The sequence below is a fragment of the Leptonychotes weddellii genome, chromosome 13, assembly GCF_054177405.1.
Source record: "Leptonychotes weddellii isolate Sample4059 chromosome 13, ASM5417740v2, whole genome shotgun sequence".
Classification (NCBI taxonomy): Eukaryota; Metazoa; Chordata; class Mammalia; order Carnivora; family Phocidae; genus Leptonychotes; species Leptonychotes weddellii.
The window spans coordinates 65,268,828-65,295,869 of record NC_138381.1 but is presented as its reverse complement, the minus strand read 5'-3'; the positions used below and the strand labels follow the sequence as shown (position 1 = coordinate 65,295,869).

The 27,042-nt window shown below is 52.5% G+C and overlaps 1 protein-coding gene across 4 annotated transcripts in view; it reads right to left on the bottom strand.

Moving 5' to 3' along the window:
- The window catches only part of WSCD2 (WSC domain sialate O sulfotransferase 2), a 111,657-nt gene extending 86,137 nt beyond the window's left edge, over window positions 1-25,520 (bottom strand). Inside the window, exon 1 of one of the 4 annotated variants that reach the window (XM_081801955.1) lies at window positions 25,093-25,520. The gene's annotated coding sequence lies outside the window, so the exon portion shown is untranslated. Of the gene's footprint in view, window positions 1-23,027; window positions 23,117-25,092 lie in introns of those variants that run through there. The other 3 variants (XM_081801957.1, XM_006733161.3, XM_031027976.2) reach the window with 3 other exon arrangements.
- Between the last annotated feature and the right edge of the window lie 1,522 nt (window positions 25,521-27,042).

Genomic DNA, 27,042 nt, shown 5'->3' with positions numbered 1-27,042 from the left:
GGTCTTCGTAGGAGGCCAGAGCAGGATGGCAAACTCCGATGCCTACAGGAGCCGACAAGGGGAGAGGGCGCCACCCATACAATCCTGTGGAGGAAAGCATGGGAGGGCTCACTCCTCTCTGAGAAGGCAGCAACTTGGACTCAGTTCCAGGCTGGAGTTACCAGGGATATCCCAATTCTTCACCAGATATTGGACATCTGGGTTTTTACATAAAATAGTCCACTTTTTTTTAAATCTTGGAAGCTAAATTAGTTTAAACAACACAGAAAAGGCAAAGCTATGGAGACAGTAAAAAGATCAGTGGTTTCTAGGGGTTAAGGTGAGGGAGAGAACACGGGATTTTTAGGGCATGAAGCTATTCTGTATGAGACAGTAATGGTGGAGAGAAGTCATTACACACTTGTCAAAACTCAAAGAATGTACAATAGAGAGTGAACTCTAACTTAGGTAATAATAACGTTATCAGCACTGGCTCATCAGCTGTAACAAATAAGCACACTAATATAAGACATTTATCATTGAGGAAGCCCAGGGTAGGGGTGCTGGGGGAGGAGGGTTGAAAGGGTATATGGGGGGCGCCTGGGTGGCTCAGATGGTTAAGCGTCTGCCTTCAGCTCGGGTGATGATCTCAGGGTCCTGGGATCGAGCCCCACATCGGGCTCTGGGCTCAGCGAGGAGCCTGCTTCTCCCTCTCCCTCTGCCTCTCCCCCTGCTCATGCTTTCTCTCTCTCTCTCTGTGTCTCAAATGAATAAATAAAATCTTAAAGAAAAAAAAAGAAAGGGTATATGGGAACTCCGTACTTCCTGGTCAATTTTTCTATAAGCCTAAAAATGTCCACTGCCACATAAAGTCTATTAATTAAGCAAATAAGCAAACAAACCCAGCAAGCAAAAGTGAAACATCTGGGGGGAGGGCTCTCATTCATTCTTAACAACGGTCCATCTGCAAACTCTCGGCAGTGGCGGAGGAAAGTGGGGAGACCCCTGATGCCAGAAATACCAACCTAGGCACAGGATCCCCCCACCCTCCAGGGTTGGCCCAGAATTGGTGGAGTTTCCAGACTTGGAGAAAACACGCGGGATGAGTGGCATGAGTTGATGGTAGCAGGTGGATGGGGTAAGTCCCTGGGGATATCTATCCCTCCGCGGTGAAGGAGCCCCAGCAATGATGAAAATTCAGTTTCTGGCAAGCCAGCAGAGACTCCACGTCTAATTTGAATTCACTTGCAGAGATTTAAGAAAGTTGGTATTTCTGGTAAACCTGAACTTGTTGGCTTAAATAGATTCCTTGACACCCACCACCCACACCTGTCCGCCTCAACCGAATGCAGCGCTCTGTCAAACCAGATTCTTAAATGTGCTGGTTCCTGAAATATACAGACAGGGCTGGATTTCAACCCATTCTTGGAAAGGCACTGTTCAAATCCAACCAAAATTCATCCACCGATCCCTCTCCTACTGGGTCCAGCTTGCAGGGAAACTAACGAACAGTTAGCCGGTTGTTGAAAGACCAAGTGACTGATAGAAGAAAAGGCGTGACAGTCCCAAGAGGTCAACGCTTACTGAAAAGCCCCTCGCGGGACCGGAAGCCCCTAGAACACGCAGCGGTGAGCATGTGGGTTCTGTGAATCAGACAGACCCGGGGTTCAAATCCCAGAGCCACCACTTAGGAGCTACCTGTGTATCAGCCACTTCATCAGTATTGTTTTAAGCACTTCCAACAGCTACTATTGGTTGGGTTTACTAGGGACTGAGCTAGCCCAAATGGGCAACGTGGGAGGGACCCATTGCCTAGAGGCGGCAACAGTTGGGAGACACCAAGTGGCTGTTCTGAGGTCACCTGCTCATAAGCAGCAGAGTGAGGTGTGTCCCCAGTATCCTGCCCCTCCTCCTCCTCTTTGTGAAGAACCGAATCCACTGCCTTCATTGGCTCTCCATCTCTTCGCGCAACGGAGCGCCAATTAATGACGGTATTTTTTGTTCACGTGGGATGTTTAGTTTCGGCAGGCATTTAAGAACCATCTCAAATACCGTTTCAGAACGTTACATCTGAACACTGTTTGCGCTGCCACAGGAAGCGGCTGGTGCAGAATGGCGGGGGAGCCACCATACAATTCAGAGACCCCAACGTAACTCCTCATATACGGGGTCTCCACAGAAGTTCCCCACATGCCCGTGTGGGGCCCGGGAGCGGCGCGGGCTCTTACAGGATCATCTACATCCCCAGACCACGTGGGTGGCAAGAATAAGAATAGCAGTTTCAGTTGTTATTTCGAGAGCACTAACGATATGCCAGGAGCTGGGCTGGGCGCTCTGCGTATATTACCTCACGTAACTCTCAGCACACACTTAGGGACCCGCTTCTGGGAGCACCCCCCATGGGACATCACAACACTGAGGCTCAGGTGAAGTAACCTGCCCGAGGTCAGGCAGCTCCCGGGTGGTGGCTCTGGGATTTGAACCCAGGTCTGTCTGATGCACGGAGCCTACATGCTCACCACTGAGTTTTCTGGGGACTTCCAGCCCCACGAGGGGCTGAATTTTCAGTAAGAGCTGACCTCGTGGGACTGTCCTGCCTTTTCTTCTATCAGTCAGTTGGTCTTTTGACAACTGGAAAATATGCTGGGTCTGGTGTGATGGCCACAAGGCTAAATAAAGCTCGGTGTCCCCACTAAGCACCATGATGGGTGTGTGCATATGATGCGAGGTGGGGCCCAGGAAGAATGTGTCATGCTGCTCCTGGGGGGGTGGGTGGACCCCTACGGGGCCTCTAAGAGTACCTCACATGCTGGCCATCTGTGTCAAAGCTGGTCTGCCCCACGCTCCAGCCTCTCATTACTAACATACCAAGGGGTGAACAGCAAAAGGTTTGCGTTTCTGAGCTCAAGAGAACCTGAGGAACCGTCCCCATCACACAGGTGGGGAAACTGAGACCCCCTGGAACGGAATGAGACTTGCCCAACGTTACTGAGCAGACCCAGAACCCACTCCCCGCTCTGAGTTCTTTCCACAACGTCCCTGTGAGGGTTAATTTTACATGTCAACTTGACTGGGCCATAGGGCACCCAGACATTTGGTAAAACGTTCCCCTGGGGATGTCTGTGGGGGTGTTTCTGGGTGAGATCAACACTTGAGTTGGTAGATGGAGGAAAGCAGATCACCCTCCTCCCCAGTGTGGGTGGGCCTCCACCCATCCTTTGGGAGCGTCAGTAGAACAAAAATGTGGAGTAAGGGCACATTCCCTCTCCCCCATCTCCTTCTGCCTTCAGACTCGGACTCAGACTGAGACCTACCCCATGGGTACTCCTGGGTCTCCAGCTTCCCGACCGCAAACCAGGGGACTTCTCAGCTTCCATAATTGTGCTGTGCGAGCCAATTTCTCATAATAAATCTCTGTCTCTTGTGTCTCTCCCTATATACGTGTGTGTGTGTGTATACACACACATACATTCTGTTTCTCTGAGAACCCTGACTAATTCAATCACGGTGCAGCCAGCAGGCTGGGATTCAGGGTATGTTTGGCATTTAGGCAACACATTTGCTTTTAATATGGCCACCCAGAGCCCCCCACTGTGCCGTGTACGCAGACTCAGAGTATTCCACGAAGCGCTTTTTGGTGGCTCACGTATCAGCTTTCCTTAAAACCGTCAATAGTTATGTAATTGTTTTAATGGGAATTGTTCGGAAAATTAGAAGTGAATATCAAACCTTGCCTTGACACGTGTTGTCACTTAGGATGACGCGGAGTAAAACAGTGAGTTGATGTAAGTTCCACTTAGAAATAAATACGCAGCTCTGGGAAAATTCTGGAGGGCAGATCAAGAAGTACTGGAGTTTGAGATCATCATTAGTCCAAAAAAGAGACACGAATGGAGGGCATTGGGATTTCTGGACATGGCAGTGAGAATATATTTTCCCTCGGAGAAGATTCTAGAACCCTTTAGTGGTGGGCAGAACAGTGGCCCCCAAAGACGTCCTAATCCCCAGAACCTGCAACTCTGTCACCTCACATGCTAAAGGGATGCTGCAAATGGATTAAGTTAAGGGTCTTGAGGTCAAGGAAGTTATCCTAGATCATCCAGTGGGCACAATGTCATCATAAAGGTCCTAGAAGGGGTGCCTGGGCGGCTCCGTCGGTTAAGCATCTGCCTTCGGCTCAGGCCATGATCTCAGGGTCCTGGGATTGAGCTCCGCATCAGGCTCCCTGTTCGGCCGGGGGTCTGCTTCTCCCTCTCCCTCTCCCTCTGCCCCTCACTCGCCCCCCACCCCCAGCTTGTGCACGCTCTCTCTCTCTCTCTCAAATAAATAAATAAAATCTTTAAAAATAAATAAATAAAGGTCCTTAGAAGAGGGAAGCATGAAAGAGTCAGAGAAGCAGCTACGACAACAGAAACAGAGACCAGAGTGGCGTGATCCATTACTGGCTTTCAAGATGGGAGGGGATCATGAGCTAAGGAGTGTGGGCAGCTTCCAGAAGTTGGAAGAGGCGAGGAAATGACCTTCCCCTAGAGCCCCCCAAAGGAGCTTGCCCTGCCAACACCTTGATTTGAACCCAATGAGACCCATTTTGGCCTTCTGACCTTCAAAACTGTAACAGAATAAACGTGTGCTGTTCTAAGCCATGAGGTGGGTGGTATTTGCTACAGTCACAAGAGGAAATGAATACACCTTCCAACATGTGGGGGGCCCTCCACTCTCCCTTGCCCAGCATCTGCCTTCCCTCCTTCAATAATGATGGGAATACCTTCAACCTCTGTGTGTCGAGCATTGCACTTCACCTAGACTAAGGAAAGCCTTCCGGAATTGAGGTTGCCAAGAATATCACCTGTCTTGCCCCTTCTCTGCGGGGATCTCTGCCTGGGGAGTGGTCTGCATGGACCACATCAACAGGCTCTCTGGTTCTCTGGCTTCCCCTCGAGTAGGACCAGTAGGAGAGCAGGAAGTGAGACGGCAGGCTGCGAATGAGCAGGACACTCCTTCCTCCAAGCACCTCTCTCTCTGTGGGGCCGCCAGGGCTGGCTGAGCCCCTCTACTAAAGACTCCAGCTCCCGTAGGTGGTCCTTTCTACACAGCTACTTCCTGTCATTGCCCAGAACTAGCACTGGGAACAGCTCCCTCTGTTACTAACTCTGGGGTGCTGCCCCATCCCTTGTGATTTCCCCACATCACCCCACACCCCATCATTAAACTCTCATCCACTGCCCAAAGTGAGTGAGCGATCGCTTCCTGCCAGGAGCCCGACTGATACCCCAGACAATGCAAACATGACACAGACAAATTAAGTCACTTGTCCAAGCTCCAGAACCAGGCAGGGGGAAAGCCAGCACTGGAGCCTGCATCTCTGTCCAAAACCCTTGGCCAGAGTTTGCCAGGGTGGCCCGCAGGCTGTCAGCTACAGACAGCCAGGGGACAAACTGTATTTACCTATTTTTTTTTTTAATTTGAATTCATTACCAACAGTTAATGATCTGGAGCTTTTTTTTTTTTTTTGGCTTTTTTAATTTATTCATTTGAGAGAGAGTGTGTGTGTACAAGCAGGTGGAGAGGCAGAGGGAGAGGGAGAAGCAGACTCCCTGCCGAGCAGGGAACCTGATGCGGGACTCCATCCCAGGACCCTGGGATCATGACCGGAGCTGAAGGCAGATAGATGCTTAACCGACTGAGCCACCCAGGCACCCTGATCTGGAGCTCTTGAATACAAACCCAGAGCTCTTGTCTTAAAAGAGAAAATTAACTGCGCTAAGTGCTTTTGTGGGTGAACGGTTTGACCCTCACAAGTGCTGGCGATAACCCAAAGTTCCCTGTGGGGAAACTGAGGCACAGGGTTAAACTGCCTGTCTGAGGTTATCTAGCTAGCAGGTGGGAACAACTGGCATCTGAACCTAGCTCACCAATCGGCCATGGTAAATGGAGCCATCGGATGTGGAATGGGCTTCCCACCTTGCCAGGTCTGCGACAAACCAGCCTTAACTTCACCTGCCTGGCCCCTGAGGGCATTAGAGTTTGCAACCCCTTCCCTGGGCTCTTCGTTGTCTCCTGGGGGAGAAAACCCAAGCCCTCCCCTCCCGTTCCTGGGATGGAGCTGGCTGCTTCCTGGAGTCATCTTTATCCCAGAGCCGGCCTGGCCACCGAGAGGCAGAACTCCTCATCCCGAATGCAGCTCACCGGGGACACTCTGCTCATGGCTAGATCGCACGGCCCAGGTGCCACCCAACCCCGCATTCCTCCAGCCACATCATGGATTTCTGACTGCGTCCAGTGCCAGGCTGGAGCCGGGGGCGCGTGCTTCCCAGCCCTGTGCCCGGAAACACAGAGCCCTTGTTCTCCTGGCCCCCATGCTGCCCGGCTCGGGCTGGACCCTTGCCTCGGACTGTCTGAATGGGGCCTCTGACTTTGTCCTTCCTTGGGCGCCGTGCCCTATCAGCCCACCAGTGGGGAACACAAGCCACGCAGAGGCACTTCCTAAAAAGTCTCTGAAATCTGACCTGGCAGGGCCTCATTCTCCCAGCACATGGCCTTCGGAATGGGCAGTTGTGCTGGGTTCTGTTTCTCCTCTTTCTCCTGCCCGCTATTCCTCCGGTTTCTGCCTTTGAGTGTCCCAGGAGAGGCGAGCCCGGCTAAATGGCCTCATTGTGGGGGAAACTGAAGCCCCCAGACGCCTTGAGATGGGTCCAGGAGGGATCGATGGCTCCCTTATCATTGAGCAGCTCTCCCAGTCTGGCCCCGGTGCGGGCAGGGGGAGGGCGGCGACAAAGAGAAGGCAACCACCAGAAAGAGCTGGTCTGACCTCAGGGGAGACAAACAAAATTTCTAGAAAAAAAGAGAAGTGTTATCTGGCCGAAGAGAGCAGTTAGTTGGCCATTAGTCTATGGACTAGGTTTTCATCTCCCAAACTCCCAGAGACTAGACAGGGTACTACTGGATTGGTCCCAGGGAGTGCCTGGGTGGAGTCCCCGGTGGGTATGCGGTCACTCAGTATTTATGGGGGTGTCCTTGGGTGCAAGGCATTCTGGGAGGTGCCTGGGAGAGCCACACGGAAGGGAGCACCAGGCAGAGTGAGGCCTGGATGCAAACCCTGAATTCGATTCTAACTGGCGATGTACCAGGGCCAAGTCCCTCCCAACTGACAGGGCAGGTCCAGATGATCTCAGCTCATCCACCTCTGGACAAGAAACTCTAACGAGAGAGTTCTGCAGCGGGATGGCAGGGATGGCCGCCCAAGATAACGAATGTACGGTTGATCCCTGAGCAACACCGTTTGAACTGCACGGGTCCACGGACTTTTTTCAATAAATACAATACGGTATATGAACGTATTTTCTCTTCCCGATGATTTCCTTAATCACAATTTCTTTCCTCTAACTTACTTTATTGTAAGGTTACAGTATATAATATATATAACATAAAAAGTATGTGTTAACATGTAGTTTATGTTATGGGTAAGACTTCCAGTCAATAGGGGCACCTGGGTGGCTCAGTCGGTCGAACATCCAACTCTTGATTTTAGCTCATGATCTTGGGGTCGTGGTGTGGAGCCCTGCGTCTGGCTCCACGCTCACTGCAGAGTCTGCTTCTCTCTCTCCCTCTGCTCCTCCCCCACACTCTCTAAAATAAATTAATTTTTTAAAAAAATCTTAAAAAAAAAAAAAGACTGCCAGTCAACAATAGGCTATTGGTAGTTACGTTTTGGGGGGAGTCAAGTTATACGCAGATTTTCAACTGCAAGGGGCTCAGCACCCCAAACCTCAGAACTGTTCAAGGTTAACTGTTTTAATACCACTGATCTGTACACTTAAAAATGGCAAACTTTATGTTATGTGTACAGCTGACCCTTGAACTCAGGTCAAAGGAGGGTTTGAAAGGCGGGGACGGAGGGTCACGCTGCAAACTTCCAGTGGCTCCCCTGGGAGGCTGGTTCACGGCTCCAACAAAGGGGCTTTTCTTTCAGAGCTCAGGGAGCTCTGCTCAGAGTACATGCCTAGCCTGGCCACCCTCGGCCGCAGTCACCACCCATGTAAAGTGCTGAGGACAGTGTCTGGCACACAGTAGATGACTAATAAATACTTGTTCACAGACTTTCCACATAAGGAGTGTACAACCTAACAGGAAGGCTACATCATGGAAACACTGGCTGGCCGGGGCTGTACAAAGAGAAACATAACGTCCTTTAGCTTCCAGAGGGCACCCATCTGTCTCTCAGGAAGGCTGGGTCTCAGCATCCCCATCTGTAAAATGGGCTATGAACATGGCTTGGGGGCCTACTGGCTAAAGCTCAGGCAATGTTGGTGCCTATTACATGCTTCCACTCCAGGCCCCTTGGGAAAGCTTCCAAAGAGAGGGAGGGAGGAGGAGATAAAATGTGGGGGAATTTAACAAAAACAAAAATAAAAACAAAAAAACCCCGCAAAACCATTGCTACAATCTGCTTCCGTCCCAGTACTAAATTAAGCTAACATTGGGTCCTATTGTCTCTGGCTAAAAAGAAATAAAAGACCCTCTATTTGTTCAGGGGTTTGCTGACTTTGCTGACTTGACCTCGCATGCAGGTCTGCTGTAACCCCCCAGCCCCATTCGGCCCAGTCCCCGCCCCAGGGCTAGGGTTGAGATCAAGGTTAAGGAGCGAGAGGTTTCTCATGACTGGGGGCCTTGTGAATTTTACAGGGTCTCTGCAGCCTTGATAATTCACGTGTCAGTGGGAGCCCTTTGATCGTTTGTCCTCAGCAGACAAAAGGCAAAGGAAAGACTCTTTGGGGTGATGCCATTATCTGGGGTGGGGTGGGGAGGGGTTGTGCCTCCTTGTCTCTTGCTTAGAAGTCAGCCTCACACTCCGGAGTCAGACGGGCCCACTCCACCCTGGCTGTGCGACTCTGGGCAGTTCACTCCACCTCTCTGATCCTCAGAGTCCCCACTGGTAAAAAACAGGATGATGACAGTAGTCCCATGATGTCATCAGAGGCTTTAATAAGGTGATCCATACACAGCACCGTGGCTGGCACTTAGCAAATGCTCCACAATGGCAGTTACTGCTCCAGGAGGGTGTCTGAGGCTTGAAAAAACTCTGAATTTGGTTTCTAACCACCCAGGTTCTCGCCTGGTTCCATGACCCATTACCGTGAGATTTTTACTCGCATCACTTAACCTCTCCGACCCTCCTCTGCCGTATGGTGAAAGGACCACAAACCCTGGAGAGGATTATGAAGAGGACTGGGATCATCACTATAACGAACACAATGGCAGCTCTATTTGTTGATCAAGGCTACCCCTACACTATTTCCCAAACCCTTCCCTTCCCTACCGGCTCAGGCCAGCACCTCCCACTCATTCATTCATCCAACAGCTGTTCAGGGAGCACCACGGGGAGCCAGGCTTCGCATTCCAGGCACTGGGGAGACAGGAGACAAGAGTGGGGTGACTGTGCAGTGCCACAGTTCTCCACTGGGGGCGAATTTGCCCCCTTCCCCTCCTGGGGACGTCTGCCCACATCTGGAGATGTGCCTTCGATTAACAGCACCTGGGGAGGGGTGCGCCTGCATCCATCAACGTACAGGATGGCTCCCTTCCAAGAAGAACTATCCGGTCCAAAATGCCAACAGCCTCGAGGTTGAGAAATGCTGTTCTCAGGGGGAGGAGGGGAAGCAGCAACTTACTTATTAAACAAAATAAATAAGCCGACCACACAGTAGATCGGAAGGTGGGAAGGACTAGGGAGAAAAAGGTGAGCTGGGCCAGGGGATGCCAGGATAGGGATGGAGGAGGTGAGAAGCAGCTGGATTTACTGAAGATCCTTTGCTGGGCAGGAGAGGAAGCAAGGAGTCAGAGATGAGGCTTTGAGCCTGAGCATCTGGAAGGATTACTAAGCAGTCCTACCCAGTGGTCGCTTTATATCCATTCTTAGCTGTTCCCCCCAACCAATCTCCTCCCTTCTCCACATGGCAGGCAGGACAATCTCTCTTTTTTTTGAGAGAGAGAGCAGGGGTTGGGGGGGCAGAGGGAGAGAAGCAGAGGGACAGAGACAATCCCAAGCAGGCTACGCACTCAGTGCAGAGCCAGATGCAGGGCTCAAGCTCACACCCCTGAGATCATGACCTGAGCCGAAATCAAGAGTCAGACGCTTAACCCACTGAGCCACCCAGGAGGCCCCAGGACAAACTTTAAATAGAAACTCGGTGCCTCCAGTTTGCTTCTCTATCCCCCTGACAGGGTTTCCAAATGCCCAAAAGGTCCTACCGTGACATGAGCCCTCCAGGTCCCCTTGCCTCTCCCCCAACCCTTCTTAACACCACCGTCTGGCCACAGTGCACCTGACTTACCTCCTCAACACACCAGGCTCTCGCCTCTCACCTGTCAAGAACCCTGTCTCCCTCCACCACCCACCCACCTTTTACTCCTGCCCGACACTGTTCCTCTTGAAGGCCTCAGTTTAGATGTCACCTCCTCCAGGAAGCCTTCCTGGACACCCTCTGCTGGGTGAGGGGCCCCCTTGGGGTTTTCACGCCACCCCGTGCTTCATCCACTGAAATGCCATCTTGTGGTAATTCCCTGCCTCCTCTACCAGGCTGTGAGCTCCATGAGAGTGGGCATGAGAAGCATCTGGCTCACCATGGGCCAACCATCCAGGTTTGCCTGGGACTGAGGGGTCCCCAGGATGCTTAGACTGAGGGCTAAAATGGAAAATCCCAGACAAACCAAACCCAGTTGGTCGCTCCGACTATAATCTCATGCTTCCCAGAGCCTAGTCCAAGGTAAGCTCAATCCACATTTGTTGAGAGAATGGTGAGTGGGGATTTACCTGTGTTTCCTAAATGGATGGATGAAGTTCATCATCAAGGATTTAATAATCCAAAACCATCAGCCAGGCTTCTGGAAGCCCCTGGAAGACCCTGACCCCATTCCATTCTGATCCGAGCTCCAAGATCCTGTAAAAATCATAGTGTTTCTGCTCTCCCAGCCAGGGCCCAGATTCAAGATCAGGATCCGGGCCCAACCTCCTGTCTGCACAGAAAGGGAGGTTAAAGCCATGGGCAAACAGCCAGGACGGCAAGTCCAAAGACCTAATTCTTGTGGACCTAGAGGCCAGCCCACCCTGGGCAGCACTCAGCTGCCACCCCTGGGGACCCCAGGTCCTCATTCTTATGCCGTCCCAGCCCTGTTATCTGACCCTCCATCCAGGACAGCTGATCTCCCAGTCTTTTGGTGGCCTGCAAAACTAGAAACGCGAAAATGCTTCGCGGGTTTTATTTTTCTCTTTCTTTCGTGTTTTCTTTTTTACTTTTTCTGAGGCAATTAACCCTCCATCCTTATCACGTTTTGAAGAAAGGGACTAATTGTGTCCTCTGGCCAGGTGGCCTCTGTGCCAAGACCAAAGTTCTTTGGGTTGTTCTTGCACCTGTAAATTTGCAGCCCTTAGACAGGGGTATACGCCGCACCAGAAGCAATTTGTTGCACTAGAAGGAGAGGCTTAAAAGATGGCAGAGGGGGTTCTCTGTACATTCGGGCCAGTGGTAGGTTTCAGGTTAGGACTATCCCCAGGGAGGATACAGGGGATCTCTTCGTGGGACCCATGACCCACATAACAGCAGAAAACAAAGATGAACAATTTGATGAACTGTTGCACAATGAACTCACACCTTCCAGGGCAAGACACAGAACATGGTGGGCAACCCAGAAGCCCCTTCCGTGCTCCTCCCCACCCCAGGGAACTGCCACTCTGACTACGGAGGCCATTTTTCCCTGGTTTTTCTTTATGTTTTGACCTAAGAGAGTGGGCATCCTCAACACTCATGTTTCCCTTCTATTTCAAGCTCTTTATAATGAGAACTACATACTGTGTGATCTTGTATGTCTGCCTTATTTGCTTGGCATTATTTTGTGCATGATCCATCCTTCTGCGGCATGTAGCTGTAGCTTGTTCCTTTTTACCGCTGTGTGCCATTCCACGGTGTGATGGAGCTTCCTGGGTAGTTTTTAGTTTTCTCACTATTACATTATTATATAAATATTACACATGTCATTACATACATAGAGTCGTATATTAGTAGTAACAGTTGAAGAAGTAGAGAATACATACAAACATCCTGATTATTGTTGAGTCTGTATCTCAAAGGGGAAGAGCAGATTAGAGGCAGTCTCATGCCCCTGCGGTAAACACGGCCAGGTGGTTTTCCAAAGCGGTTGTGCTAATTCACGCTCCCACCAGCTGTGTATGAGGATCCTCAGCCCTCCTTTTTACATTTCAGTTAATAACCACAACCTTTTGCTGCATCATGTGGCAGGCTTGGAGTGTGAGCACAAGAAGGGAGCTCAATAGCTTCCTGACCCCCCACCCCCACCCAGAACAGACATCCTGGTAGAGGCGACACAGGGTAGTTAAATCATCACACAGCGCTGTAATCACAAACCCTGAGGAAATGATCTGGAGTTTGGAGAGCTCATGGCAGGGGAGGTCTAAGGGAGCCCTGGATGAATTCTCCAAAGTAGTGCTTCAGCCAAGATCCAAAGGAGGAGCTGCAATTCACCAGGTGAAGAAGGGTAGAGACAGAGAGGGAAAAGCATGCTGGGCAGATTGCACAGGGTGTGCAAAGGCCCAGAGGTAGAAGGGAACAAGGTGAGTTTAAGGAGCTAGGGAGGGGTGCCCGGGTGGCTCAGTCGTTTAAGTGTCTGACTCTTGATTTTGGCTCAAGTCATGATCTCAGCGTTGTGAGATCAAGACCCCTCATAGGGCCCCGTGCTGGGCGTGGAAACTGCTTAAGGTTCTCTCTCTCTGTGGTGCCTGGGTGGCCCAGTTGGTTAAGTGTCCGACTCTTGGTTTCAGCTCAAGTCATGATCTCAGAGTCCCGAGATCAAGCCCTGCATCGGGCTCTGCACTCAGCACAGAGTCTACTTGAGATTCTTTCCCTCTCCCTCTGTCCCTCCCCCCACCACTCACACATACTCGCTTTCTAAAATAAATAAAATCTTTAAAAAAATAAATAGAATTTAAAAAAAGATTCTCCCTCTCCTTCTCTTAAAAAAAAAAAAAAAAAGTAGCTAGGGAAAACAGGCCCAGAGAGCTGGGTCTAGACTGCACAGATAAGGGGTCCTAGCACAGAGTGGGTGCTCAGTACATATAAGGAACATGACCATCTCCCCAGGTTGCTGGGGCTGCATTTGTACAAGAGAAGCTAAGCTTTACTGAGTACCTACTATGTGCCTAACACCTCCTTAGGAGGCAGGAGCTCCAAGGACCTCCATTTTGCCAATGAGAACACTGAGACTCAGAGAGATACAATGACCTGCCCTCAGTCACACAGCAGAGGGTGGAAGCCAGGATTGAATCCTCCCTCACCTGGAGGAATGGCCACTGAATTACCTTCTCAGCCTCTGCAGAGAAAGTTTTATACCAGGAAATCAATAGTGTGAAGCAGGACATCAGAGAGAACATTAATAATCTCAGGCGGCAAAATGAACTCCTTCTAAGCGGTCGTTCTCAACGAGGTCCATCCAATCCACAGAGCCTGTTACAAATGGTGCAGCTCAGAGTGAAAAGGTCCCCTCACAGCCATCCGAGGGGATGCTGAAAGCACACTGCACATGACCCAGGTTTCTAGAACAATGGGCCAGTGTGTCTCCTGAGGTCATCCACAACACAAGCTCTCTACAGTATTGGCAAAAGAGGCTCTGTATCCCCCACCCTGGCGATACCTGACCTTATAACATTGGTCCGAATGAACCCAACAGACAAGCTTGGTTGGTCAGTCTTGTGCTTTAAAATCACCTGAATTGGTGGCCAACATTCACAATCGGGTGAATTTTGCATCAAACCTTGGAATCCTCTTGGAAGAAATCATCGAGAAACGTGGCCACCCAGGGCTCAGCACTCCCCAGCAACAGTGGGCAGGGACTAAAAGCAAGAGCCCCTGTAGACGAGGCACCTGGTCTCTGGTTCACTGCAGTCCCTGTGCCCTGTCTCCCTCCCATAGGACCCACCTACCCCTGGAGGGGCCCAGATATACAACGCCTCGAGCCTCCTTTGAGCCATCACAGCTTTTAGCTGGTGAAGTGACGCGTGAGGTGGGGCTTGTTAGGGGACAATGGCTTTCAGCAACCAAAGCTGGAAGGGAAGTGACAGGTCCAAGGCTCACGGTGGTCACCAGGATGTCCAGGCTGAGAGCTCTGGTCAGGGGTGCCTCCCGTTGCCCTAACTACTTGCAGAGCCCCTGCCTGGCCTCTATTATCACCATGCCGGTAATGATCATCACCGTGGCAGCGCTAAGAAGAGTTCGCACATACTGAGCACCTTGCACGCTGGATCTCATTTCAGCCTCGCGGCATTGGCGGGGACTAGACAGTCTGCCAAGAGGTCATTTTAGTCTGAGCAGCATTCGCTTCCCCTTCTTCGGTTAACTGGGTCCTGATTTTTCTTTGAGGACCCATCCCTCTCCCACTATGAGTCTTCGTGACTCAGGAAGCAGCAAAGAGTAGTCACCTGCCACAAGGCTCCAGGGGTCGTGTGACTTAGAGTGGGGCCATGGTGATTGGTTCCAGGAGGCCCCACGGCTCACTTCCAGCACTTGCTGGGATTGCAGCTGGCACAATGGAAACATGGAGCCACTGGGGCGCCTGGATGGCTCATTCAGTTAAGCGTCTGCCTTTGGCTCACGTCATGATCCTGGAGTCCTGGGATCGAGCTCCATGTCGTCGGGCTCCCTGCTCAGTGGGGAGCCTGCTTCTCCCTCTCCCTCTGCCTGCCACTCCCCCTGCTTGTGCTCGCTCTCTCTCGCTCTGTCAAATAAATAAAATCTTTAAAAATAAATAATAAAATTAAAAAAAAAAAAAGGAAACATGGAGCTACTGATGGGCATCTGTGCTCAAAAGAAGACAGCCAGAGCTAGTCTGAGTAGGAAGCCCACATAGAGAAAAGGAGAGTCAAAAAACTGTGAAGAAGGAAGAGAGAGCGAGCGAGCAGTAACACTGTTGAGCACCTGGATCCAGCCACATCTGAAGCTAGGATGCTGGTTACATGAGGCAATATATTCCCTTTATGCCTGAGAGTAAGAGTGTAGCGATATTTAAGTTGGGTTTTCTGTCTCTGACAACCAAAAGAATCCTGAAGAATATAAATACCATCATTAATTTCCATTTTACATAAGTCACTGGAGGCTAAGGGGACTGAAGTAAATTACCCAAAGCCACACAGCTGTGAATTGGTAGCACATGAATTTGAGATTTGCCCTAAACCTAAAGCAGTTGGGTCAGAAATCTTAGAGGTCTCTTACTGAGCTGTCCCTGTGCCTCTAGGAGCTGAAAGTTGGGGTTTTTAGGAACAGCACATGTTCAGAGCTGCTGGTACACTGTGGTGTGTTGGGGAGGCCAGGAAGAGAGGAGGGGAGGCTGCACCGAGATGAAATATATAATTATTATTTAAATCAGTTCAGATGCCATAAGGAGAAAAATCAAAGCTTTCTGTGGCATTTCCCCAGTGCCATTTTTAATTCTATCTTATCAAAACACGGCTGGGATTTGTTTTTCAAAAAGAAAAAAAAAACTCCTTTAATTAAAAAAAAAAATTCTCTAATAAAAGTTAAAATAGCCCGCAGGCCATCAGGTGACAACGGAAGGAAGACAGGGCATCTCAGCAACTTAAAGCAGATTAAAAAACTAATTTGTTGACTCTTTTTTCCCAAGCTCACCTCTCCCTTGGAAGGCTGTGTGTTTTGCATAATGAGGCTGAAATCCTGAAATCACTGCTGTCCGCTCAGCTCCCTCTTTGTTGGGATTTCAATGGGCTCCCACCTCATGTGGGGGTGCAAGTTTTTTCTTGTTGCTCTGACCAGGGTTTAATGGAATCATTTCACCCTCTGTGCTTAAAATCTTTACAAGGCTTTCCACTGCCAGAAGGATAAAGAGCAGAACGCATATGGGGCACACAAGGCCCTGAGAATTGTCCACATCATTGTGTACTAGCTCCTCCCCTCCACTAAAAGCCCTAGTGTCCATGTCCTTGGTTCATGCCACTCTCCTTCCCACCCCAGGGCCTTTGCACATGCTGCTTCCTCTGTCTTCCCATTCTTCACCTGGTTTATCTTGCTCATCCTTCAGATATCAGCTCGTTTTTCTCTGTCTCGAGGCAGTCTTTTCAAATGCCCTAACTTGTGCCCTCCCAGGGTCAGACACTTCCCCTCCTGGCAGTTACTTTGAGTTGTAATTATATGCAGGAAAGCATCTTGGTTTTTTCCTCCACGGTCTTCACAGGGCTTGCACACAGTAAGTGCTCAATAAAAATCTGCTGAGCAAACAAATGGGTGAACCTCGATGGATGGGAGGGCATGGTCTCAGCATGCCATGGTTCTCTCGACACCTGGACTTCCTTTACTGCATCCAAAGCCCCAACCCATACTCTCCTGGCTTGTCTCAAAATCAGCTTGCACGTCTGCCTTCTGGTGTGCATGGCACCCTAGCCATGAGACCATGCTGTGCAGAGAACAGAGTATGGGCTCTAGGTTTGGATCCATGTCCAAATCCCAGCTCTGCTACTCTAGACTGTGCCTCTCTAGATGGTCTCTCTCTCTTTCTCTCTCTTTCTTTCAGTTGGATGGCTTGTCAGTTGGAGTCACCTTCCAGGGCCGAGCACAGAACACAGAAGCTCGTACGAGGTAGGCACCCGATAAAGGAGTGTTGGATAAATGAATGGATGCCCAAGTATGTTTTTGAATGGAAGAGAAAGCTCAAGTTCAAAGAGAAAACTTTCCGGAGATCCCCACCCCCACCTCCTCCCAGCTGGTTTGAGGTAGATGCAGAAATTGGCAAACTCATCTCCCCACTGGTCCTGAACAGAGGCCCATGGATACTTTAACGCTAGAAGGAATCTGAGTTAAGCCCATTCAAGAAAATGACTTGTCTTCTGGCTGAGATGATCATTCTTGCGACTCACTTATACACTGGGCATTAGCTCACTGGATTCCCGTTAACAACCCATCACAGCAAGCATCACTGTGCTCGTTTAACAGATGGGGAAATGGAGGCATGGTGAGCTCAAACAACTTGCTGGCGATCACTCAGCTTGTGAGTGACAGAGCTGAGATCTGAACACAAGCCTGTTCACCTGTGCAGACCAAGATCTTGGTCCCCACTCCTGAACTGGACCAGAGTCAGGCAAGCTACTGGACGTGTATAAAGACGCTGCTGTACTCCTTGGAGGCTGTGGCATCTACGAGGCTGGCTCGTCACCCAAGTCCATCCCAGTGCCCTGTCCTGGTGGGCCTTCCTGCACACTAGCCACCGGACAGCCTGAGCCCCGCATCTCAGTGCTCCTGCCAGCCTGGTTTCTGCAGGTGGCTGGCTCTCCAATGAGATACACAAGGCGGAAGGCAAACATCATAAGCCAGACACCAAGCACAGAGGGGCTTTGGTTTTCAGCAGCAGCTTTAGCTCATCTGCAGGTGTCTCCATTTTACAGATGAGAACACTGAGGCCAGAGATGGGTTGTGCGGCTGTTGTGAAGTGGCTGGCCTCTGAACCCAGATTTGCCTGATTGCAAACCATGTTCATCCCTTGAGGGCCTGCCATGTGCCAGATACTCTTCTAGGGGCAATAAAATGTGACTTACTCAACACTGTGAGAAACAACGAGTTCCACATAAGCGAATTTTCGGACATCCGAGGCATCAGACACAGAAACATGTATCTGTGTAACCATGGGGAACAAAATATTTACCCAATGAATTATTCTTGACCCTTCACCCTGCCTACTGAATGGAGTTCATCCATTCTTAGTTCTTCGGTGCCAACACACGAGCCAACATTGTTGCAGTTCTAGAATACTGCACACAGTTCTGTAATACTGAGATGAGCAGAAGCTAGTGGGATGAGGGAGGCATTTGACCCCTGTGCTAAATTCCCCACTGGGCTGTGATTCTTTTGTTTCCATGCTTACTTTAAAGACTTTATTTATTAAGTAATCTCTACCCCCAACGTAGGGCTCGAACCTACGACCCCGAGATCACCCACTGAGCCAGCCAGGCGCCCCTTGTGCTTCTTTTGAGAATCTCTTCCTCCGTAGCCTTGTTCTCAGGCTGTCAATTGTTGCTCCTGGCTATGGGCACTCTGCTTTCTCTACCATCCCACACAGGTCTGATTTGCTCCCCCTAAGGCCTGCAAACCTGGAGAAGCCAGGTCACTGACCTTATCGGAATGGTGTGCAAACTAAGAGTAAATATGCTCTGAGCGAGAAATGTTGGCTCTTTTCTGATATGGACAGTGTGGCAATTAAATGGGATGAACTTCTTGTTCTGATTTATATATATATATAGTTGAGTTTCCAGGACAAAGGGTCTGCAGTTATTATGGTGATAGACTTTAGAGCTTTATGGAAACGAAAGCAACTTTGATTGCTCCAGAGATTCTGGATTTTCTCCCTGTCCGTGAGGTAGGCATTCAAACTATGAAGAACCCAGGCCAGTGGCTTGTCAATGGACACTTTGTGGGGGAGACATCAGGGCCATTTTGGCGCAGTGGGGCTCACCTTGGGGACACAGTCCAAGAGAAGTAGAAACATGAGTAGTCTGCCACCTCCAGATAATTCTACAGTTTATCATGGCAAATGTCGTGTGGCCCCAGCTTCCTGGAGGTTCAGGGACTGAATCTGCAAAGCCAGAGCCCAGTGCACACAGCCCCAGTGCCCCAGACCCATGAGCATTATCTGCAGATCAGCGTCCTAGAGGGGGACTCCCTGGCCACCTACAGTCACTCATGCCCACCCAGCATGCAGCCTCGCCCACAGACCAGTGCTAGCCATCATTGGGGGGGGAGGGGATGGGAAAGAGACTTGCTCAAGGCCACAAAGTCAATGGGTGGCAAAGTGGGGACCTAGATCCTTCAATTCCCATCCAGAGGCTCTTCCCTTCCCCTTGTACTCATGAGATCACACGGAGAATTTAAAGGAATCAGCAAACCATAACAATATCTGGGAAATGAGCTAGAAACTTGAATGCCTAGACATGAGAAGTATGCTGGGTCAGGCCCTCCTGCTGTCTGGGGCTCCAGGATCCATTTGCTGGAGTTGGGGCTGAGAGGGGGACATAGCTGCCCTCCCAGATTTCCAGGTATTAAGACCACAGTCACCTGCTTCCCACTAGCTGAATGGCCTTGGGGCGTCTCTTCCCTTCTCTGGGTCTACAACCCCCCACAACTACTCAGCTCTGCAGTTACAACCGGAAAGCAGTCATAGACAATATATACATGAATGGCTATGCCTGTGTCCCAATAAAACTTTATTTATAAAAGCAGGCAATGGACTAGACTCGGCCTGTGGGCCACAGTTTACCAAGCCCTGTTCTAAGTCATTCCAAGTGAGGTCCAACACCTCTTCTAGGACTGAGGTAATTAACTTTTCCTGGTTTGCATGGGACTCTCCTGGTTTTAGCACGAAATCCTGCATCCTGAAAAACCTCACAGTTTCAGACAAAACAGGATGGTTATCACCCTCTCTGGGATCCCGTGAGTCCTGCTTTCTCCCATCTCGGCATCGCTCTGGCTAGGACATTCAACTGTCTCCTCCATAAGGAGGAGGAGGAAGAGAAAGAAGAGGAGGAAGAAGGGGCTCCTGTTTATTGTGACTTCCTGTGTGCCAGGCACCGCGTGAAGAGCTTGGTCAACATGACCTCCTATGATCCTCCAGCAGTCCAGGAGGGTTGAAGCCGCTCCCAGGAAGGGGTCAAGACTGGACTGGATCCCAGGCTAATCTGCCTCCTTCTTCCTCCCCAAACCGTAAGCTCCTGAGGACAGAATTGGGGTCTCTCCCATGGGTACCTTCAGCGCCCCACACACAACAGGACAATTAGAAGGTTCTGAGCAAATACCGATCATCAGGAATCACTGATGTTGAATGAATATGTCCACAAATGAATGAATGAGCGAATCGTCCCTCGGTCTAGACAGACACTTCCCAGTTCTATGACACGATTCATTCCTGCCTATCCAAACTCCAGGCAAGGTAAGCGGAAAATGCCAAATATATGCTACGCTGTCCGTTCTGCTAAAACATGCCTAGGCCTTGGGGCAAAAGGACATCATGGATAAAAACATGGTCTCTGACATCGGGTGATCTGGGTGCAACCCCAGCTAGGCCTCTTCTGGGCTGTGTGATGGGACCAGCCAGCTCCCCTCTCTGAGCCTCACAGATTACAACGTTAGACAGGAACAGAAACTGCCTCCAAGGCATGAGGCATGGAGTTTGGTAAGCCCTCCAAAAACATATACACATGATCATCATCATCACTGCTGACGTTGGGATGAGCAGAAAGCAAGGTAGGGACGGGGGATATCCCCATGCTGAGAAGTACAGGTGTTCATTAGGCAGCTCTGAATGAACACCCGGGCCAAACGGGAGGACATGTGCACTTCTGGTCACTGCACTGGCTAGCCAGAAGTACAACAACGCTGCGTAACAACCAGAAAACCTCAGGAACACACAATAAGGAGCATTTCTCTCGCTAACCTATTTGCGGCCGGCAGGGGCTTGGCTGAGCTAGGCTCTGTGTTGAGGTTCGGGCTCAGGGTGGTTGGACACGTGTTTGTTCTGGGGCCAGGCTGAGGGGGCTCTTCCCCAGCCATGGCAGAAACAGGTGGGGCCCCTCGAGACTGAAGTTTGGAACCAACCCAAGGTCACTTCCATCTCACACTAAAGACCAAAGCCAATCACCGGGCCAAACCCACAGTGGAGGATCAGGGGCATAAACCCTGCTGCCCCTTGAGTGAGAAAAATGGCAAAGTCCCACAGCCGAGAGTAGGGGTGCAGGGAGGAGGGAGCAATGAGGGCCAGAGAGGCCTCCACCCCAATAACCCAAACCCTAGCCGCACCTTGGAAAGGGGGCCCACACCGACCCTGCCCTCCTCACCAGGTTCCTCTTCGGCCCCTCGGCCTCATCAGCATTTGGTCAAAATCTAGAAAAGACCCCGAGTACGAACACTTGCAGTCCTCGGGGACCCTGTCCCCATCTTCCCAACATCTGGACCTGCTCCGGGGAGCCATTAATCTCGGGCAATTTCTTTCCTCACTTGATTTGTTTATTTAAGGAAAACAAGTTGCTCCTAATTAGGAGCACTGCTGTCGAGATGTTCAACACGTCCTAGGCTGCCTATTTTCAGACCTTCTGCCTAAAATTATACCTGCGCTCTTAACATCTGTGAGCCTGTTCAGCAACTGTCCTGAGCGCAGGCTTTTGGCGAGAGAGGCTTGAGGTGCTGCGGGTGGTGAGGGAGCTGGGGGCGGGGAAGGGGGTCCACGGGCTTCAGAGCAAAGGCCCTTTTGGAAAAATGCACATGCAACATCCCGACAACCTGCTTGGAGCTGGCACAGATCCCCGAATCAACTCTCGGCGAGGGCACAGCATGAACACAGTCCTGACCCGAGCAGTGGGGCGAAGAGTGGTTTTAAAGGTTCAGAGAGGTTTTCTGTTGGGAAGCTCTCAGCCTACGTCCCCCGACACGCGCTTGCACGTCTATGGACACTCAGACTCACCCGCAGAGACGCACATGCTCAGAAACACACACACACACGCGACATGCACAGAAGTCATACCGCCCCACAGACAGGCAAACATACTGCAGGTGCGCACATGCACACACTCACGCACACACTCACGCACACACTCACACACAGGAGACGTGCACAAAAGTTACACTGCAACCCCCACAAACACACATTCAGAGACACACGCGCATGGAGACACACTCCAACGTGCAGAGCAACCAACACACCAGATACCAATACTCAGAAACACGCACAAGGAGATACAATCAAGTGTGCAACGCTACAAGCCAGGCACGCGTGGTCAGAGACACAGGTACATACACGGAGATGCACAGAAAGCTCCCCCTGCCGTACACACAGGAATACACCCCCAGAAACACACAGCGACACAGAGACGCGCGCAGAGGTTACAAACAGGTCCCCGCGCAGACGCAGAGACAAGCGAGTGTGCAATGCTGTGCATACAGGGGCACAGACAGGCACAGAGGTACACTGAAAAACAGGGAGGCTGGAAGCACATACCACAAGTTCACGCTCACGGCGTTGCACGCGCATGCGGGCGCTCACACACGCCCACACAGACACGTGCAGACGGCTCGCACAGCTGCGGAAGCAGGTGCCCAGACAGGCCTGCCCAGCCTCTCGGACACGGGTTGTGGCACGCAGAGCCCCCCGGACACACGGATGCAGCTGTGCAACTACACGCCTACCTGACACAGACACACATCCAGCTCACATTCAGCCAGCTGCCAAACACTCGCAAGCGCGTACGCATACCCACAGTTGCTCTGACTCACACAGGCACACGTTCCCTCGCAAACACGGGAGCGCGCGCACACACACACTCAGAAATCCACAGTGTCCCAAGTGCACACCCAGACTGACCCTATTCACATGTGTGCGCACACGCGTAAGGTTTTTACGTAAGTCCGGCTCCTATGAACACATGTGCACGGACCTGCGTGAGAATGCACTCATTTACGCACGTGCCCCGGCACACACGCACATCCTACTCCACCAAGAGAGCAAACCGTTCATTTCCTCAGAGTCCTAGAAGTCCGGCCCACAGACTGAGCCAGCACCTGGCCAAACTGCTTCTGCCCCAGTCCCCGCCTGCACGCCCGGTAACGCCCGGTAACTCACTCTGCGTCAGCCAAGATGAGGTCTGCCTTCCCCGCCACCCCCACCCCGCGGATTCAGCATGGACCCAGGGGAACCTGGTTTGGGGAGGGACACAGAGATCCCAAGCCTCAGAAGCACTCAGAAAGAAGTAAGACTGACCACAAGCTACTGCCTTTCCCCACAACCTCGGCAACCCTCTGCCTTATCTCACTCACACACACACACACACACACACCCCCACACCCTGCTTTCCCTAGCACAGCTGTTCCTGTATGGAAGAGCAGCTCTGCCTGCTCCAACAGCCTCAGCACCCTGGGTGCCTGACACCCAGACACGCTGAACTTCTCGGCCCTGGGTCCCTACACAGCCGCAAAGTTGGAGCCATGAAGACAGCTTACCTCCTCCTTCTGTTGTCATGGCAACGCAGCAGCTGGGCGCATCCAGCCCTCCCTGACCGCCCTGAGCTCCTCTCTTGGAGCTGCTGGCCCAGCAGAGCTTTTTAAGAGGAAGCAGCAAGGGGGTGGGGACGGCAGGTGTCAGCTGATTGGAGAGAACAAGGGCCCTGCCCCCCAGTCAGGATCACCTGGTACTCAGGTGGGACAGGGAGCGCCTCCCTGGGGAAAACAGCACCCGCATGCTCCCACACAAAACAGACAGCCCTGCTCCTGCATACCCATGTCCGTGGAGAGCCAGTCTTCACCGGACTCTACACTAAGCACTTTCCAAGCACCATCTCAGTTAGTGCCCCCTCCCCCCCGCCACCCGCAACACTCTTCCTAACAGAAACTGTGAACTTCCTAGCTTACAGAGGCCCACTGAGCTTAGGAGGGTGAAGTGACTGGTCCAACTCAGATGCATCTGAGTCCCATGCCTCTTAAACACTAAACTATATTTCAGGATTTTGAAAATCTCCTCTGTGACGATCGCTCAGGGCTGACGAGTGTCTGAACTGGGACCTCTGAAGACACATGAAATCTCTTCATTTTGCAGAAGGAGCAACTGGAGCCCAGAGAGGTCTAGCGATTTGCCCAAAGTCACACAGCACATTGACAGTGGTCTTGAAGCTCAGTCTTCTGACCCAGAGATGAGGTTTCCCCAGGACATCAAGCACCAGCCTCTGACCTCAGGTCTCAGCAGTCTAGGGAAGCAGCTCCTAGCACGGCCCCAAGTCAGAATCCTAAGCAAGGGCAGAAGGTCCGGAGGCTCCTACCTCGTACCTCAAGAACTGTCCCAGAACCTCACAGCAATGCCATTATTCCCCAGAGGCAGATACCCAGCCCAAGCAGGACCGGCAGACTATTTCCAACCTTCAAGTCACGGTCAGAGGCATTTCCCTTGCCTGCCTTACTGACCAACCAGTCCATCGAGATGACCCCAACCCTAGGCTGCATCCCCCGTGAGAAAGCACGATGCCATCGAGGAGGCTGTGACCACAGGGGCGGCTCAGAGACCAGGTGACCTCTTTGGAGCATGCTTCTCATTAGGAGGGCCATAATCTGGCCAAACTCATGAGCTATTTGCTGGGCTCTGCAGAGCCTCTAGGGACCTGGCGTGTGTGGGGACTACCCACACTCCGAGCTGCAGATGAGGATGCCAGGAGCCTCTATCCAGCTGTCCATTCCAGCCCCTTTCCTGCACAAAGCTGGTCCCTCCCCAGGCTCTGAATGGTCTCATTAAGGGGCCCAGGTAACCTGCCCCAAATCTTTCGCTCATTTCAGGAGCTGCAGGTATGGGAGGTGATCCTCACCTTACCTAGTGTCTCTGCCATGGAGGTGAGTCGGCTCCAGCGATGCCACTTGAGGCTGAGGGAAGAGCTTGGATAGAGGCAGTCTGAGTGGGGCCCCCTGTCCCCAGTTCTTTCTCCCCCTCCTGACACACACACACACACACGCAATGGACATAAGCAAGCCTGCAAAGCACTCCACACAAAGCCCATCCCCTGGGCAGCCCTGGAAGCCGTCTCCAGTGTCAAGAAACCGCATGCACCGGGGTATCACCCCAACAAGCACCTCCTAAAGCCAACTTGAAAATACGGCGGGCTCCTTCTCCCCCCCCCCCCGCCCCCAACTCTGAACCGGCCGAATAAGGGGGAATTCATGAATTACATTAAAGGGGCCCACCGCCTTGCCCCTGGCCCAGCTCAGCCTGAGAAGCCTCGAGTGCCTGCCTTTGGGGACCCAGCGGGATGCCCGCAGGAAGGACGCCTGGCTGAGCCGGAACGTCCCACCCTCCTCCAGAGGAGAGAAAGTTTGTCATTTACCCGGCGCTGGGCTGTCGCCACTCCGGGTTCCTTCCTCACCTGGCCCCGGGCGCTGAGCCCCCAGCCTGCGCGGAAGCGGCTGGACCTGGAAGCCCAGATCGGGGACAGGAATCCTTTGGCGGCAGCTCGCCACCCCCCCCCCCCACTCCCCCGCTCCCCTTCCCGGAGCCCTTCTCCCCGGCCCCGGGCGCCTCGGCCCTTACCTGAGGGGGTCTCGGCCACTTGCAAACTCTGCCAGCGGAGCCCCGCAGGCGCCGGGGTCCCCCTCGGCGACTCGCGCGTCCCGCTCGGCGCGCCCGCTCTGTGGGCGCCTTCCCGGCTGCCCGCTGCTGCAGTGGCATCCAGCAAAGCGGAGTCCGGATTTCCTTCCTCGCCACCAAGCCTGCTCCGGCCGGGCCCGGGGGCGCGGGGCGGGGGCGGCTAGCTCCCCGGGGCTGGTGCCAGGGGGCACCCTGCGCGCCGCCAGCGGGAAAGTGCAAGAGTGTGGCGTCCTGGATTGCAGCAGCGGCGACAGCGGCGGCCGGGGACGAGGAGGCGGTGGCGACGCCAGCCGGCGAGCCGGGGAGGCGGGCGGCGGCGCGAAGTGGAAGCCGGGCTCCCGCGAGCCTGGCGCCCGGGCGGCACTGCGGGGGGGCGGGGGGGGGGCGGCCGCGCCGCGCGACGAGGCCCCTTGCGGCCACCCGGCCCGGGGGGTGGCGAGGGCCGGGGCGCGCCGGGCGCGGGCGGAGGCTGGGCGCGGGGCTCCGGCCGCCTCGCCTGGCGCTCGCCGCCTCCCGCGCTGCCTCGCTCGCTGCCCGGACTTCCAGCCTCCGGCCCCGAGCTCCGAGCGCAGCCGCCGCCGCCGCCGCCCGCCGCCGCCGCCGCCAGCAGCGCGCCTCGACCGGGCGCGCTCCTCGCGCGGAGCCACAGCACTGCCTGCGCTTAACTCCTTGCGCGCCACCTGGCCCTCCCGCAGCCGCCCGCCGAGCCGGGCCGCCCGGGGCCAGGCCTCCCGGCCTCGCTGTGCTCGTCTCTAGAATGGGCTCGCGGACCCGCGTCCGGGGGTGGTTTAGAGAATTAACCGAGCCGATTGACATGCGAAGTGCCATGCGGCTGGCATAGAGGAAGCGCTCGATAAATGGCAGAGGATTTGCTGCTGCCGCCGAGCTGTGTTAGAGTAGACACCCCCGAAAGGGCAGCTTTGTTTGTTGGTGTTTAGTGTGTTCCTTTTAACAGGAAGGAGGTTTAAGCTGTGTGACCCTGGGCTGGTCACTTACCGTCTCTGAGCCGGTTGCAGAAGATTCCGTCTGAGCTCTGTGACCTTGGGTCTCAGCACCCCTCTGAACCTCTTGTAGCCTCATTTGTAAAGTGGGGATGATAGATGTTGCCCACCTTCAAAGGATGTCCTGCAAATCTCTGGGAAGGGAGCTGCTCTCACGAGAACCACCACTGAGCCAGTCTCCTAAATGCCAGGCACCTGGCCAATGTAGTTTCAAATACATCATCTCATTAAGTCATGGAAACAACCCTAGGAGGCAGCTAGTTCCAACTCCATTTTTCAGATGAGAGATTTGGGGCCCCGGGAGTTAAGTTCACCCAAGTCAGCAGAACTAGAAAGTTTGGGAGCTGGACCCTGGACCTTCTGACTCCCAAACCAGTATCTGTTAAGCTCGGCACTGAAGGAGAAGCTCTAATGTGGCCTAATCTTTGCTAGGACTAGCAATGAGAATTCGCATCTGCATTTCTTTAATTAGAACATGCTGTTTTTCCAATTATAAAATTAATTCTTGTCTAATGTAGGTATTTCAGAAAATACTAAAACATTCATGAAGGAAAGCAAACCAACCCTATTCCCACCACCCAGAGGTAATGATTATTAAGGTCTTGATGTAGTTCCCCCAATCTGTTTTCTATACCTACATGTAAAGGCGGTTGGCACATAAGCGAATCATCCCATGGACTCCATTCTGTGTCGGGAGATAGGGAGGGTCTGGCAAATGCAACTCATGAATCCCTCGCTAAGGCTGGACCCCCAGCTGTCCCCACCCCCAACAATCCCAGATGTAGTTACCCTACTGGTCCAGTAGAAAGCGTACGGGGTTGGGGATTTGTGCATCTCACCCAGTTACCATTGGACGAGCCCTGCTCTGATGCTTTCCCTTCTCCCACTGTTC